This window comes from Musca domestica, unplaced genomic scaffold, assembly GCF_030504385.1.
Source record: "Musca domestica strain aabys unplaced genomic scaffold, Musca_domestica.polishedcontigs.V.1.1 8, whole genome shotgun sequence".
Lineage (NCBI taxonomy): Eukaryota > Metazoa > Arthropoda > Insecta > Diptera > Muscidae > Musca > Musca domestica.
This window is the reverse complement of record NW_026712409.1, coordinates 6981244-6998123: the sequence shown is the minus strand read 5'-3', so window position 1 is coordinate 6998123 and position 16880 is coordinate 6981244.

Below are 16880 nucleotides of genomic sequence, written 5' to 3'. Positions count from 1 at the left end.
GCCATGCGTCGTTCTGTTCTGGCGCGCCCGGAAGGATTCGCAATTGTGGATGGTGCATATTCTCAATTTTTTTTACATTGCATTGTCGCATACATACTGGGGAAAATCTAAAGCCTTGAGAAGCCCTAATTGACCATATGCCGTGTGAATTGCACAAAAAAAATGGGGGGCAGGACAATTGATATTTATGCATAACGGCGTCAACAGCAAAAACAACCAAATTCAAATACGGGGAGAGAAATTCGAAAACCTCCCGAGAATAACTCATTAAATCCACCAGAGTTTGTAATCAAATTGATTTGTGATTTTTTTCGTTTTTTTGTATTTCACGATTTCATTTGTTGTTTTTGTAATAACAAACAAATTGTATTAAAAGTCAATGAAATAACGTCTTTGTTGGCATTTTTAATGATTTTTTGCAGCAATTTAAATTTCCATTGTGTTTAGCTTGTAAGAAATATGTAGGTATATCGAGCTTTTGTTTTGTATTTAGTCGCACATTAAAGTGGGCTGGACCCAAAGGTACGTGAAAAAAACTGAATTCTACAGTTGAACCCAGAACTGTTTAGAAAACGTGAGGATCTAAAGAAATTGAATTCTTTGAATTCAAGATTTTTTGGTTTAATTGCAATTTTATTTTGTTTAACCCTTTTGTTTGAGAAAATAAAGAAATGGTCTTTAAAAAATAAGGTAGTTCCCAAAAAACCTTACATTGTGAACATAACACACTTTGTCCGACCTATATGAATTTTGTTAACGAAGGGAATCAATTGTACAAATTTGGAATAGCTTTTTTGAGATTTATATGAATTAATATAATAAGAAACGTAATGTTTTCACACTCAATACTATCAAATGTGTTGCTACGCATATCAACATGTACGAGGTTCACTCCAAAAGTTATCGCACACGTGTGTTTGAGAACGTAAAGAAAAATGTATAAAATTACATGTAAACCACAATGTATTTTTCAACCACAATGTGGTTTTTCAACACTTATGATATGCATTTGCAAAACCACCACCAGATCTCAGCATCTGATACCAACAGGGACCTCAATATTAAATGGGATATCAGCTCTATAATTTCACTCAATACTAAATTTAGTAAAATTTTGTACTTGTCGTAAAATTTTGGTACTCATTTAAATAAACCCGTTCCATATCTCAATCCTAGACACAACAGTTATCAAAATATAAATCTTCAGAATTTCAGCTCTCTCACTTCACCCAATATCAAACTTCGTTCAGTTTATTACTTTTCGTACAACTATAGTATACATTTTCAAACCCACCTCCAAATCTTAATCTCAGATACCAAAAGTTTTTCAAATATAAAATTCCAGAATTATATCTCTATTCTTTCAATCAACCATTTCGTACTTTTCGTAGAATCACAATATACACTTCCAAAACCACCTCCATATGTCATAGCTATACATGAAAAGCGACTGTAATATAAAATTTTAAAGCACTCTGTGTTCACCTAATACAAAATTGTACCATATTTAGTAACATTTAGTAATTTTCGTACACATTTCCAAAACCACCTCCACAGCAACAGTGACATCTATATAAAATTTCAGGAATTCAACTATATTCCATCATCCAATACTAAATTTGGTACTATTTAGTTCTTTTCGTACAATTATAGTAGGCATTTCCAAAAATTCCTCAAATCTCAATTCCAGATGCCAACAAAAACGTCAACATCAAAGTTTAGGACTCCTGCCCAATCCCTTCACCCTATTACCAATTTGTTAACATTTAGTACTTTTCGAACAACTACAGTACGCGACTCCAAACACATCTCCAAATCTCAACCTCACATACCAAAATTTTTTCAAATACTAAATTCCAGAATTGTATATCTGTTCTTTCAATTAAGACCAAATTTAGTACTTTTGACACACGTCCAAAATTACCTACATATGAAAGGCTACACATGAATAGCGACCCTAATACAAAATTTAACAGTGACATCTATACCCAATACCAAATTTAGTACTTTTCGTACAGTTATAGTACACATTTTCAAAGCTACTTTCATATCTCAATTCCAGATGTTTTTAAAGACGTCAATATTAAATTTCCAATTTCAGCACAAAACCCTCACCCATTTCCGAATTTAGTACCATTTTGTACTTTTTGAACAACTTTAGTACGCTATTCCAAACCCGACTCCAAATTTTAACAACATATACCAAAAGTTATTCAAATTTCAGAATTCAGTACTTTTCGTACAATTATGGTACCAACTAAATATGTCCTGGCTACACATGAACGACGACTCTAATATCAAATTTCAGTTTTCAAGCACTAACTGTTCACACCAATTTTACCAATTTGTACCAATTATAGTACTATTTAGTACCTTTCGTGCACTTGTAGTATACATTTCCATAACTACCTCATTATCATGAAACTACCACCAAAAGGATTCTAACGAAAATTTTCAACTTTTCAGCTTTATTCGTTCATCTATAAACAAACTTTTCCAAATTCAGTACCATTTAGTGCAGTTCCCACATTTCCAGTCCAGTGGTCGAGTGGTACCTTATTCCTTTTATTAGAAACTTGAGATATTAAATAAAAAATAATAATAATAATAATAAATAAATTCGCTAAAATAATCGAAATACCAAATATCGGTTGGTTCCTTTATATAGAGGCACTACTAGATTTTTTTCTGAAGAGAATCTAGTATCTATTCCGAAATCTTAATCCCAAATTGCGTTGAAAAATGTGGAAATAATAATGCAAATATCGAATATAGGGAGGTATAGGGTCTGTCTCACAATTTGGACCTATATGGACAGTCCATAGTATTGATGTTTTCAGACCGCTGATCGCTGAATATGATCGAAACTCCAAAACTGCCTTAAAGTGGGCGGTACCATTCGTTAAGTGCTACATAAAATCGTGGCCCTATATGTGTCACTTTTCGGTTCCCCTTTAACGAAGTCGGGGATCTTGTTTATCGTGACTAAGAAGGAACCGTTATATAAAGCTATACCTAAACATTAGCCCATACATCCCATTTTCAGTACCAATTTTTAAAGCGATCCCGATATTGATTTCAGTAGGTGGATTGACAAGTCTTATTCGAATTAAGAATATACTCCAGGTGTCACAAGTGGAAGGACAAATAATTATGTTTTGGGTATAAAATGTTGCTCAGAAAACTTTAGGACACTTATTACCTATAGAACATTAATTGCAGTTTGTAATAATCACAATATAGTCCACCCTATTCTAAGTGAGTCATGAAATTCTGAAAAAAAGTTCAGATTATGTTCTTTTGAAGCTTTTGGTTACTTAGGAAGTAATATCTGCTTTTGTACAATTTTCGCTAATGACCAATACAGTTTTTGGAATGAGAGATAATTTAATAATTTTTTTTGACTAATATTATAGGATATATTCAATACGACCGACAGCAACGCCGTTTTTACTAGTTGGGTATAAATTCTCTAAACTCTTATAGTATGTTTACTATAGAACTTTTTTTCCCGTTAACCTCCTTTATGAGAAGGCATTTTTAATCCACCGTGTTTACTTAATCCGGTAAAATGTAAACGTATTATTACATCCCTTTAAACGAACTCTTAAGGAATTGCGATGTCTCATAAATATATTTGAATGTTTAATTTTCATTTCTCTAGATTCACGATATTTTGAAAATGTTTTAAACATCTCGTAAATGGTTCCTTTATTCAGGACCTGTGAAAGGATTTCACAAGATTCATCGTCTTGTGGCAAATATTTTCGAATATCTCTTTTTAAATTATAATATTAACACACTACAGACAATTCAAAAATTGATTTTTTTCAGAAATATTGTAAGAAAATCACTTAGAATTGCTTAAAATAACAATATTTTCGTGCAACGTTCTTCAACCTAATATTACAGACTGATTTAAAATAATTTTAATATTCAATTTACTGCCACCATGGTTGTTGTTGGTGTTGATACACCAAAAATAAAATTTGTGCAAAAGATCACAACCAAAAAAAGTAAGACTCTAAGAGACAACAAACATGTCCAATCGGCTCCAAGACGTCATATGAAAATTCTTTTCTCCCAGCCACCTACATACACAGCACCATGAAATTTACATACATATTGTCAGAGTACGATGATCATTGCGATGTGAACTGGCAGAGACAGATATAAAAAGATGTGTGATTTTCTTTGCAGCAATGTTTCCAACATCGCTTTACAGACCCAATTGGCAGGTTGGGGTGGAAGCCGAAAGGCAGGGAAACATGCTTTTCTCTTCTTATGAATCACTCAACAATAACGTATTTCTGTGTTTTGTTTTTTTTTTTTTTTTTTAATTTATTATTTTGTATAAATAACCTAGGCATGATTCGATGATGATGCTGTGTGCGTTCTTCTGCTTCGTCTTCGTTTGGTTTTTCATTGCTCCTCTAAAACAACGCCTTATAAGGCGAAAATATTCTCTGCTGTTTTCGATAAGTAAAAGTAGAGAATGAAAAATTAAAGTGAAGGTGTTGTTGGCAACAGATGGACTGAAATTGTTGGTAGCAAAAAATAAAAAACCAAAAACAATTGTAGATACACTAGCATCAAAATGTTAATTGGATTTGCTCATGGGCGGATTGTTTTTATTTTATTAATTAAAGGTGAGGGAAAAGATAATAGCATGGTTCACATTTAAAAAATCGTTCGATGGTACAACATTTAGTAACTTTTTTACCTGGCGTGTCCTTTAAGTACGATTCCCAAGCGAAATTCTAATATTTTGGAAACTTTTTGTTTACAATAGTCAAGAGTATGCTCAAAAATTCAGAAGTGTAGCCTTTTGTGATCGCTCTATGAGAAGGGTAACATATTTAGTACTCCTCCCAAATAGTGCCAAATGTACTACCAGTTAGTACACATTTCCAATATTTTTAATAACAACCCTACTTCCTAAACCTGATTCTCATAACAATTTTCAGGATTTTACCTGTATTTGTGCACATATTTCTAAATGGTAACTAATTATGTGCATGATACCAAATTTTGTGCATTTTAGTACTTTTGGTACATTAATAATTCGAATGTCCTAAAACTCTTCGGTTCATTTATTCTACACAAAGATCCTTATTTTAATTTTCAGAATTCCAACTCTATCGCTTCCCCTAATACCAAATTTAGTACCATTTAGTACTATTGGCACTTTTTCAGTGCGTGTTTCCAAATCCACCTCCATACAGGATGAGATAAAAAACTGCAACAAAGTCAAACGCCATAATTCTTACATTTTTTTTTTAATTTTATTGAATAAAAGCAACAAATGTCGGAAATAGCATCAAATTTTAGAATACGTTTAGATTTGTTCGAGTTGGTCACCTTTGGAACGAATTAGATCCTTCAAACGGCCAATGGAACCGTCACATAATGCCCGAATGTTACTCTGCGGTGTTTTGGCCCATTCCCGGTGATAAAAACTTTGGTATTTTTTAGTGCCAACCTTGTTTTTTAAAATACATACTCCAGACACAATAGTCCAACGGATTGGTATCCCAAGATTTTGGTGGCCTTTGTGCGCTGGAAATGAAGCGACGAACCTCATTTTGTGACCATTCTTGGGTGGCGCGAGCTGAGTACGATGGTGCTGAGTCCTGTGGAAATGTCCAAGGTCTGCGGTCAAAATTTTTGCGTGCCCAAGGCTTTAATACACCCTCCAGAATATTTTCGCGATAATATTCGGCATTTATTCTGATGCCACGGTCGATTAATACGAGCGGAGAGCGACCATCAGCAGTTATGGCGTCCCACACCATCCTCATGGCAGGCGCTTGAGTTCTGGTGGCCAACCGAAGGTGCACATTTTCAGCTGATCTCTTTGGCAAGTAAACACGATAATTTTGTTTGTTTACAAACTGCTGGACAACGAATGTTTTCTCATCGGAGACGGAGAAAACCAAATTCGGCAGTTCACCACTTTCTGCCAAGCGAAGCAACTCTAGCTTTTTCAGTCAATTTTCTTTCTATTGCGGTGTAAGTTCTTGCACTTTTTGGAATTTCAATGGCTTTACCCCGAGCCCATTCTTCAATATTTGTGGAGTGGAATATTGCAATATATTCGGCTCACAAGCCATTTTTTGGCACTGCGACACGGGTTTGCTGTTTTCTTCCGTCCACTTCCTTGACGTCGGGTTACACTACCAGTATCATGGTAACGAGGGATGGTACGAGACACAAAATATTTATTCACATTTAAATGAAAAATGAATTAATAAATGAAATAGTGTGATTTCTTTATATTTGGCTGGAAAACCACAAGGGGCTACCTTTAGAGCACTCCAGCATTTAAATGTGAATAAACGCTTGAATTCCATCACGAATAACTTTTTTCTATAAAATTCTCACTAAAATGCTTTCGTACGCTTGTAAACAATATAATGATCTGTCACTGGAATAATTTTGACAGCAGTCGGAAGAGTGGCTTAGAAATGACAGCAGTCTGAAGTTGGTTGCAGTTTTTTCATCTCACCCTGTACATCAACATTGGCCCACATGCATAATTTCTAGATTTCAGCTTCAGCTGTTTCATCTGGGCTTTGATGAGCTCTGAGATTGTAAGAACAATTCGAATAACTCCGAAATTCTGGCTTCAAAATGAGTGCATCTTTTTTTAGGTGCATACAAAGGATAAATCGAAAAATTGTACATTAGAACTATGCTGCCCAAAGCGTATATTTCATTTGCTTCCCTTATTCCAGGTCCCGAACGTTTTCTATCAACTTCCCTGACTAAAAGGCAAAAAGGCCCCACAATTTGCCTCAGGCGAATGCTTCCTAACGCCTCTCTAATCAATATAGCACGTCATTGGCATTGTTGTTTTCAGTTAGGTAAAAAACTACACATACTTTTTTTCTTTGTAAGGCTAAAAAAAAAGATTTTGTGAAAGTATTTGTTAAATATGTACTACGTAAAAAAGTTATTAAACAATTTATAGGCACCGAAAGTAACAGAAACAAATGAGAAAATTGCAAAGGAAAATTGGCAAGTGTCTTGCAAATGAACTTGAATTTGACTATTCTGCTCTTGCTTTTACTTGTTTTTTTGGTCAATGGTGACGCGGCTTTTAATGTTGATGATATGGTGACGACATCATATCTCGGCCACTAGCTGACCACATTGAGGGGTATGAAGACTTTTTTGCAAATTAAAAAAAAAAATAATTCTTATTTTCATGGGGAATGACAAATACTTGAAGGAATGCATAGAAATCATAAGCGGACAAGTGCAATATCCACTTCCCTTGGATATGAACTAATTTTATCAAAGACAACAGGATTTATAAACTAAACCTAAAGGCAGACATGCAAATTAATGTCATCAGTTTGCTGGATTTTTAAATTCCACAACATTTTATAGATTTGCTCTTGGTATAGGAAAAAATAAACGCTTCTATGTTAGGGGCCAAAAGATCACTCACTTGCTCATTCACTGACTCTGGTGTTATAATATATACCAAAAAAACAATAAGAAGAAGACGACGCAAAAGAACAAGAAGAAAAATAAAAATGATTATAAATATAGCACATTTACGTCTATATCCATACAAATGTATCGAAATCATCTACAATTTCCCTGGTGGAGGAATGAATATCGACAACGAAACGTATCGTAGAACATACACACATAACAGCCACACATTCACACACATTGTTTTGGGTTCTGAATGTGTATAACAGCATCACCTACCACCAACACCTCCCCACCCTACCCTATCACACCACACCATGGCATTCTGGCATCCATCTATACGTATGAGGAATATTAATAGTATTCTAATTCACACACGCACGCATACCCATACAGACACCACAGAAATTTTGAAACGATCGAGCAGCGAAAACAACGTGTTTTTGTTGTTATTATCTCACACACACACATTTCATAATACTCCTCGTCTTTTGGGCCTTCGCCACCATTCGTAAACAATTTTTGGCGCATATTTTTAAAACAAAGCGAAACGTTGTGTGTGTTCGGCAAATGTGTGTTTGTTCGAAATTTTTCTTACCATAAATGTCCGGTTGGTTGGTCTTTAACGAAATTTTCAATATTTTTTTTTCAGCAGTCGGTGTATACATTCAAAATTTCTGTATATATGTATATTTTTCTTAACATTCAGAATTTATACCTATACAAATAGCTATACGTATTTTTGTGTCTGATTTGTTTGCTGTTGTTTTTTTTTTTTTAATTTTTCGTATATGATTATTATTTATAGGTGTATGTCGCAGTTAGAAAATCCAGTATTACCAATTTTTGGTGTTACTATATAATTACGTTTTTGTTTTTCAGGTGGTAGATTATTAGAGTAATGAAAATCGTAAATGTAGATAGATGGATATTTTGAAGAGTTTATTCATATTTTTTAGTTCCAAAGAGAAGTAAATTGCCAATTTGTGTTTTTTGCAGATATCAAACTTCCATACGTAAATCTCAAAAATCTCACTTATGTTTTGAAAAAAAAAGTTTGAAATTATTTAGATAACTCCACAATAACTCTCGTAGGAATTATCTTATTTGGTACAAAACTGATTCAATTTAGATCGAGTTAGAAGAGCGACGTTAACAGACTACTCCTGATTTATCCCCATAAATGTTCATGGAAAGCGAAGAAATCATCCAAAACCAAATCTCAAACCTACCCACCAGCAGTGACCCCAATACCAACATTTCAAATTTCCAGCTCCATCATTTGACTCAAAACCAAATTGTACCAAATTGTGCCAAATTTAGTACCATTTAATACCTCCCTATATCAGTCCCGCTTACCAAACTTAAATCTTATTCCAAATGTTAAGATTTCACCTCAATCCGTTCACATAATACCGAAGTGTAACAAATGTAGAGTTTTTTTGTACTTTATCTCATAATTTATACCTATACAAATAGCTATGCGTATTTTTGTGTCTGATTTGTTTGCTTTTGTTTTTTTTTAATTTTTCAGGCCACAATGGCCTGAATGCTAAAATTTTAAGATTTTAAATTTTAAGTTTAAAATTATAAGAAAAAATATCAAAAACTCTAAAAATTCCGGCTTGAAAATGTCGGCATCTTTATAGGAAAATCCAATAGATATTTCAAAAAAATGATGCGTTCGAACGCATATGCCTACATCTTACAATCTTCCATTCGGCAAATATTGAAAAATGGGACCGGGGTAAAGCCATTGAAATTCCGCAAGAACTTACACCGCAGCAGAAAGAAAATAGACTTAAAAGAGCTAAAGAGTTGCTTCGCTTGGGCGAAAGTGGTGAAGTACCAAATTTGTTTCCGATGAGAAAACATTCGTTGTCCAGCAGTTTGTAAATAAACGAAATTATCGTGTTTGCTTGCCAAAGGGGTTAGCTGAAAATGTGCACCTTCGGTTGGCCACCAGAACTCAAGCTCTTTGCCGGGAATGGGCTAAAATACCGCAGATCAGCATTCGGACAGCTGTTTGAAGGCCTTAATTCGTACCAAAAGTGACGAATCTAAACTTATTCTAAAATTTGATGCTATATCCGACATTAAAAAAATGTAAAAATTATGGCGTTTGACTTGGTTGCAGTTTTTTTATCTCACCCTGCAATATATGAAGGTGGTTTTGTACTTGTTTACTAAGTGTGCGAACTATATTTGGTATTAAGTGATGGAATAGGGCTGAAGTCCTGAAATTTGATATAGATGCCATTGTAGGTGTCTTAGGTTAAGTTATGAAGGGGGTTTTGGAAATTGTACGAAAGGTACTACATAGTACTAAATTTGGTATTGGGCAAAGGAGAAGAGATGAAATTTTGAAATTGAAATATTGAGGTCTCTGTTGGTATCTGGAATTGAGCTATGGGGTAGTTTGTCACATGTGTACTATAATTGTACGAAAAGTACTAAATACTACTATATTTGGTACTACTAAATACTACTATATTTTGTATTGTGTGAAGGGATAAAGATAAAATTCTGAAATTTGATATTTTGATTACTGATGGTATTTGTGTTGGAGATTTGGCTACGGTTTGAAACGGTACTAAATTTCGTAGTGTTCGATGGTATAGGACTGGAATCCTCAAATTTGATATTAAGGTCACTGTTGGTATCTATAATTGAGAAATGGAGGCTGTTTCAAAAGGTGTAATAATCTTTTATGAAAAACGTTAAATCTTTGGTTTTTGGTGAAGGAATATAGCTGAAGTCCTTAAATTTAAAATAGACGTCACTGTTGGTGTCTGTAGTTAAGCTATGGAGGTGGTTTTGGATATGTGTACTATAAATGTTCAAAAAGTACTAAATAATACTAAATTTGGTATTGGGTGATGGTATAGGGCTGGAATTCTCAAATTTTATTTTAAGGTCTCTGTTGAAATCTGATATTGGGATATTAAATGGCTTTGCAAATGATTACTAAAATTGTACGAAAAGTATTAAGCAGGGTATTGGATATTACCTGTGACCCCGAATTTTGACATTGAGGTCTCTGTTGGTATCTGGTGTTGAGATTTGGAGGTGGTTTTGCAAAAGTGCACTATAATTGGTATTGGGTGAAGAAATAGAGCTGGAATTCTCAAATTTGATATTGAGGTTACTGTTTGTTTCTATATTTGAAGACGTTGAAATAGTTTTCCACAGAAAAAATTGATGTGGGTCTATTGTGCAATAGTCCTCGGTAAATTCAAAATAAAAGATTTTGAAGATTTTTTGGCGTAAAAGGTCAACATTTTCCTATTAATATTTCCGAAAAGGGGAAACCTGGAATTTTAAAAAAAAATTGTACGATGTTCGAAGTTTTAGTTAAAAAATTTTGTTGGAAGAAATTTTTAGCAATGGTATTTGCTTTGCAGCAGTGTTTTAAAAAAAGAATGTGGAGTTCTTCCACTCGAAAACGATCAAAGCGTACTCTCTTTTGTACGATAAGCATAGAAAAATAGAAGAATTGTAATTATTTTTCTTATTTACCGGAATACTCCCGCCCGAGCAAGGTTCACTATCTACTCGATATCGAGCAAGCATATTGGAGATTTGACAAAAAATATCAAATTTCTTATTGATTTAGTAAATTATGTTTTTTCATTAAAAAAATAACAATAAAAAGACCCCATTCTTTTTCTACATTCGACATATCGATTAGCTATCATTTCTATTTGAAGAAATATTTTAATTGGTATTAATATGTTAATAATATAGATTCTAATAATTAAATTATGTTTGCTTATTTTGATAAATTGCGTTTTATGTTTTTTAAAATCGTACACATGAAATAGGGAAAAATGTTTTTTGTACCAAAAAAAAGTTTTACCTTGAAAAAAAAAACTAATCGCGCATATGGGTATACATAAATATAAGAAAAACCATTTCAGGTTTTCATAAATATGTGTGTGTGAGAAACACTCACATTCAATAGCTCACATATGAACGCGTGGGTGTTTTCTTCGATTTGCTGTTTTTGTTTTTCCTTTTATGTGGAGAAATGATAACAAGTAGCACGTGAATATGGCTAACAACAAATATTTAATTTTTTTTTTTTTTTGATAAAGGCATATTTTGTTTCAGTACCGAAATAAATTTTAAATATTATTATATTCAATTGTATTGTAATGTTCCCGAGAAATACTTTCTAAAATAAGTTTTTTTTTTAAATTTAAGCAATCTTATCCATTGGAAGGAAATTAATTATTAAGTATTTTAGGATCTATTTTTGGAAAATGTATTTTAATTAAGAGAGGATTTATCTCCTAATGGTATTCAGATTCACGAAAAGAACTAATTTGTATAAATTAGCTTAAATTTAGACATAGAAATAAATTTCCTATTCCGGCCAGAATAATTTTACAGTAATAAAATTTTTAATTTTATTTCCTTTCTTATAAATCTATTATTTAAGTAAGACGCACATATTCAAAAAAGTATATCAACTTCCTCACTAACCCCCATTTAATTGACTCACAAATCGCAATTCAATTCTAAAGAAAATAAATAGCACCCAAATTGAATCTCACACTACTTAAAGCGAACTAACATTTTTAAGACCAATAAACACCCACAAAAATAGCAACGGATTTTTTTCAGTCAACCATTACAATTGACTCCCCCCTCTGTACTACCCTGTGACATTTTGGCATTTTGATGAACTCAAAGGAAGCCGTAATCAAAGCCAAAAAATTGCAACTTAATAAAACTCATTGAGGGATATTTATACGATTCACACACACACACGTATGAGTGTGTGAATAACCGTGCTCCCAATGAACGACAACAAAAATCATTCATTGCTATGATGACGGTGACAGTGATGATGAAGGATAAACGGATGAATAAATGGCATGGTATGGCATTGTAGTAACGGTGAAAGCCTCTCTCACTCTCAAAGAGCAAACGTAAACATGGTAACGCATTTACACAAACAACATGCGAGACGACGAGGGTGGCAAAATTAATCCAAAAATAAAGGATCAATTTCCCAAACCTCAGCAACAAACAAACACTGACGACAACAGCACAAACAACAACAACAACATTTACCATAAAAAAAAATCCAACAAAAATTTAATATGAAAATTTGTCAAGCATCGCAACAGCGCCAAGAAAACAAAAATGAGCAGCAAATTGCCCGAATGTTTACTCAAAGACATGCGTCCTTGTTATGATGTCGTTTTGATTAAATCCTTAATATAAACATGGGCTATTAGTTCGACGGCTAACTGCTTAATTTTCCCAGCCTGTCTATCTTCGACTGACTGAGGCGAAGGTCTTAAAGCCAATTGCTGCACGTGTTTTCCTTAATGGTAACAATATTTCTGTCACATCAATTGTAGCAATGTTGTTGTTTAGTTGATGTATTTAAAACGAGATTTATTAATTTTCTTTGCTTCTCGTTGCACAGGTTCTTAATTTTGATCTGTCACTTTTTGGTCGCGTGCCTCAGCTAATGTTTTGAATGTTTGACTGACTACATTCATTCTTCACTTTTACAATTCGAATTAATTTAATTTTCACTATTTGGCAATTAAACGCATGTTTTTCAAAGTTTTTGTTGTTGTTGTTGGTGTAGTCTTTAGTTGAGATGATGTCTTTCTGGCAAATTGTTTTTTTTTTTTTTAATGAAAAGTGCAAGTACTTTAAAATAGTTTTATAAATTAGAAAGTACAGATGTCAGCTCGTATAAGCTGACTATGGTACAATAAAAAGAGGTAATGTATATTGAGGTGGCTATGCAAAATACAACTCCGCAAATAAACAACTACGTCGATTGAATGTATGTAAGATTTTATATATTAAAAGTCAAAACGGTCAAGCTATAGACGATCAAGGCGAAAAAGAATGATGGGTATGTCTCGTTCCTGCTTTATTTATACCCACACCACATTTGTTCATTTATTTGTAACAGGCAAAAAGAAACAACATAGACCCATAGTTCCTTTTGATGATCTGCATAGAATCGCATTCTCAGTCGATTTATGCACGTGCGCCCGTCCCTCGGCATGTCCATATATTTTGTAAACAAAGTACAGGTATAGGTGAAATTTGAAATAATCGGTCAAAATTTAGATATAGCTCTCATATATATCTTCGTCCTATTTGGCTTTTATTGTGCACCAAACGTGTAATATCAGTCCAAATAGTATGGAATTTTGCATATATTTCCGATTTGATATTTTTGTCCTCCGCGCCGTAATATGCACTCTGTAACCACGATATTTGGGGAAATATATCAAATACATCACAGAAATACATTTCCCAAATTTTATTAAGATCGGTTCAGATTTGGATATAGCTCCCATATTATTTATTGTACACCAAACGTGTAATATTAGCTCAAATGGGATAGAATTTGGAACATACGACCAAATTGAGCCAAGAAACAAGTATGTCAAATTTTGGTTCAGGTATAGCTATAGCTCCCATATATATTATTCATCTGATTTGTTACATTTTGTTTTGTTATATGAAGCTCTACTAAATATGCAAATGGCCCCCGACTTTGAGACTTTTCTTACTGGTTTTCCATCTCAAGTTCTGTACTTTTCAAGCTGGAATCTTCAAAGGAGGCCGATTTTTTAGAAATCTGTACCAAGCGATTGCAAATATTTTACTACAAAATCAAGAATTCGGAAACTTTAAATATATATTTTTTTTTCGAAAAATTCTGCAAAATTCGATTGTAAAAACGTACCAAAAAGCTACTATATATATACCAAAAAATTGGCATGATGGATGAGGAAATCGAAGGGTTGTGTGGAAGTATGTATGATAAACAAAAGTTCTCTGAATAGCTCTGAATCCTTAAGAAAGATTATTCAAAGCCCCCATATTATTCACAAGGGCATGTATCTTAAAATAAGAAGTAATTTTTACGCCAGTAAAAATACATAATTGCGAACCTAAAAATAAAGTTTTCGTGTTCTAAGTCAATAAATACGTAGGTAATAAGAAGTTATTTGCTAGCTATAATCACTACTTATTTCGTTGTGGTTGGTGGAAAAAATTGACATTTTAAATAAAGGAACACATAAAACCAAGTAAAATAGTATCAGTCGACTGTTGCCACTTTTTAGGGGAGGTGGGGGTAGGGTTTTGTTGGTTCCGAAACAGTTGGCCAATATTGACCAATTCATGTATGATCTAGGACTGATAAAAATATAAAATACATATTCATAGCAGATTTCTATTTAAGAGAAAAATTTAGATATAGCAAGAAATTGTGTATAGAAATTGTGACCCTTTGTGGGTTAGGTACCAGAGGAAATGGTCCGATCTATAAAATATTTATTAAAGATCTTGTGTTGATGGAAATATTGAGATGTACCAAGTCTTAATGGAAGCGGATGTATATTTCCCGTTGTATGAGCTTCATGGATACTCAAAATGTTACCCTTTGTGGGGGAGGTACCAGAACGAGTGGACCGTTATATCCCAATTTCAAACCAGACCTTGGGTTAATAAAAATATGGTGATGTGTGTAATTTGAAGATAACCGGATGTTTACTTCGGATTTTGGTTATTCCAAACTTTGACCTTGATGACAAAATATTGTGATGAGTGTAATTTTTAAAATTAAAATTCTAACCCTTTGTGGGAGAGGTACTTGATAGAGTCGACTGATGTTGTTCATTTTCACACCTGACCTAGCGCTGCTGCAAATATTAGGATTCGAAAAGTTCGAAAATTTCTACCTTTTAAGGGGTAGGTACCAGAAGGAGTGAACCGATATTGCCCATCTCCGAACTCGATCTAAGTTTGACAATAATATTACGATGTACCAAGTTTGGATCAAATCGGACACTACCTTCTAGAGTTATCGTGCCCACTAGGCAGGCATACAGACAGACGGACGGATATAGCTATATCGATTCCAAATGTCCTGAAATGAATTTGGTCCCAAGAGACCTAGGGTTTAAAACCGTTATTTCGACGAGGCACGTTTTGGTCGTATCAAATGAGATATACCCTCTCTAGCCATATGACTGAGGGTATAAAAACTTGAAAATTGGAAAATTTAAAATTGAGGTCATAGTCGACATAAGGCGCTAAAAATTCAAAATACTTAAAAATTCGTACTAAAATATACAAAATATACAGATTTCTTGATTCGTATTTAAAGGTGTAAATATAACACTGTGCAACACAAAATAATTAAAGAAAACATTCAGCTGATTATGAAAGTGGTGATAATAACAGACAAGGGAGTTGTTAACCATAATTTAATGAAAGGACCAAAAACCCGTTTTTATAGACTCGCTTGAGGGTTAAAAGTGTCGACCAAAATTATCCCCATATTGATATCTGAAATATTGCCATGGTCAATATATACCTAAAATCAAGAAATCTTAACCCAAATTTTTCAAAAAAAAAAAAAAAAAAAAAAAAAAAAAAAAAAAAAAAAAATTAGAAGATAGAGAATTTGCCCTCTCTATTTTATTCTAATGTAAATTTTAAAAATCCCCATACAAAATGTCTTCTATTTTTAACTCAACTTAAATAATATCTAGCAAATATTGAAAAAAAAAAATAAATATTGTTGCACAGTGTAATGAAGTTTAATTCCAAAAAAATTAAGATGTTTGAAATATTTTCAGAATTATTGTGTGAACCTCTCAAGTTAATTAAAAGTTGATTTTCAGTCAGATATAAAATTATCGTTTGACTACGTATTGTGAATTCTCATAGACAATTTGTATGCCTTTTTTGGTAAAGATCTCAGTTATTTACTGTTGAGATTATTTATTTTTAATCGAAATACATTCATAATATTTATCTAAAATATGTTGCTTTGATTGGAACGCTGACTAAGTAAATTAATTTTAGGTTTATCGCAAAAAAAAAAAAAATTCTCACACTTTCAATTTCTCATTGCAGTGTGTCTGTCCCCCACTGACTACGCCTGCTGCCCGGCTGATATGAACCACCCTAAACATTGTCAACGATTGACTGCACTTTGTAACACAAACATCACAGTTCTCACCCCAATCCCTCCTCTGGCGATCTCTCTAATCTAAGGCATGTTGGCACTGAGTAACAAGTTCGAAAAAAATACAAGCAGTCAACATTTTACGTTACATTTTTGTTCGATGCGATGGGGGAATTCCGTTCTGTGATGCCTTGTTGTGGTTGTTGATGCTGTTGTTATTGGATTTTCCTTTTTGTGCAAAAATGTTGGCAGAGAAAATAGCCAAAGGATATTTATTTTATGGTCTAAAAGAAAAATCATTTTTGTATTATATTGTGAGCCAGAGTGGATGAAGGGGGGAGGAAGGACCTTCACGAGGGATAAAACGCATGTGAATTGCATACAAAAACATACGAAAATTCAATTAAATTGCTCGCAATAACTGGACTCTCCTTCAATCACGACGTTGTTGTCATTCCAAAATAAA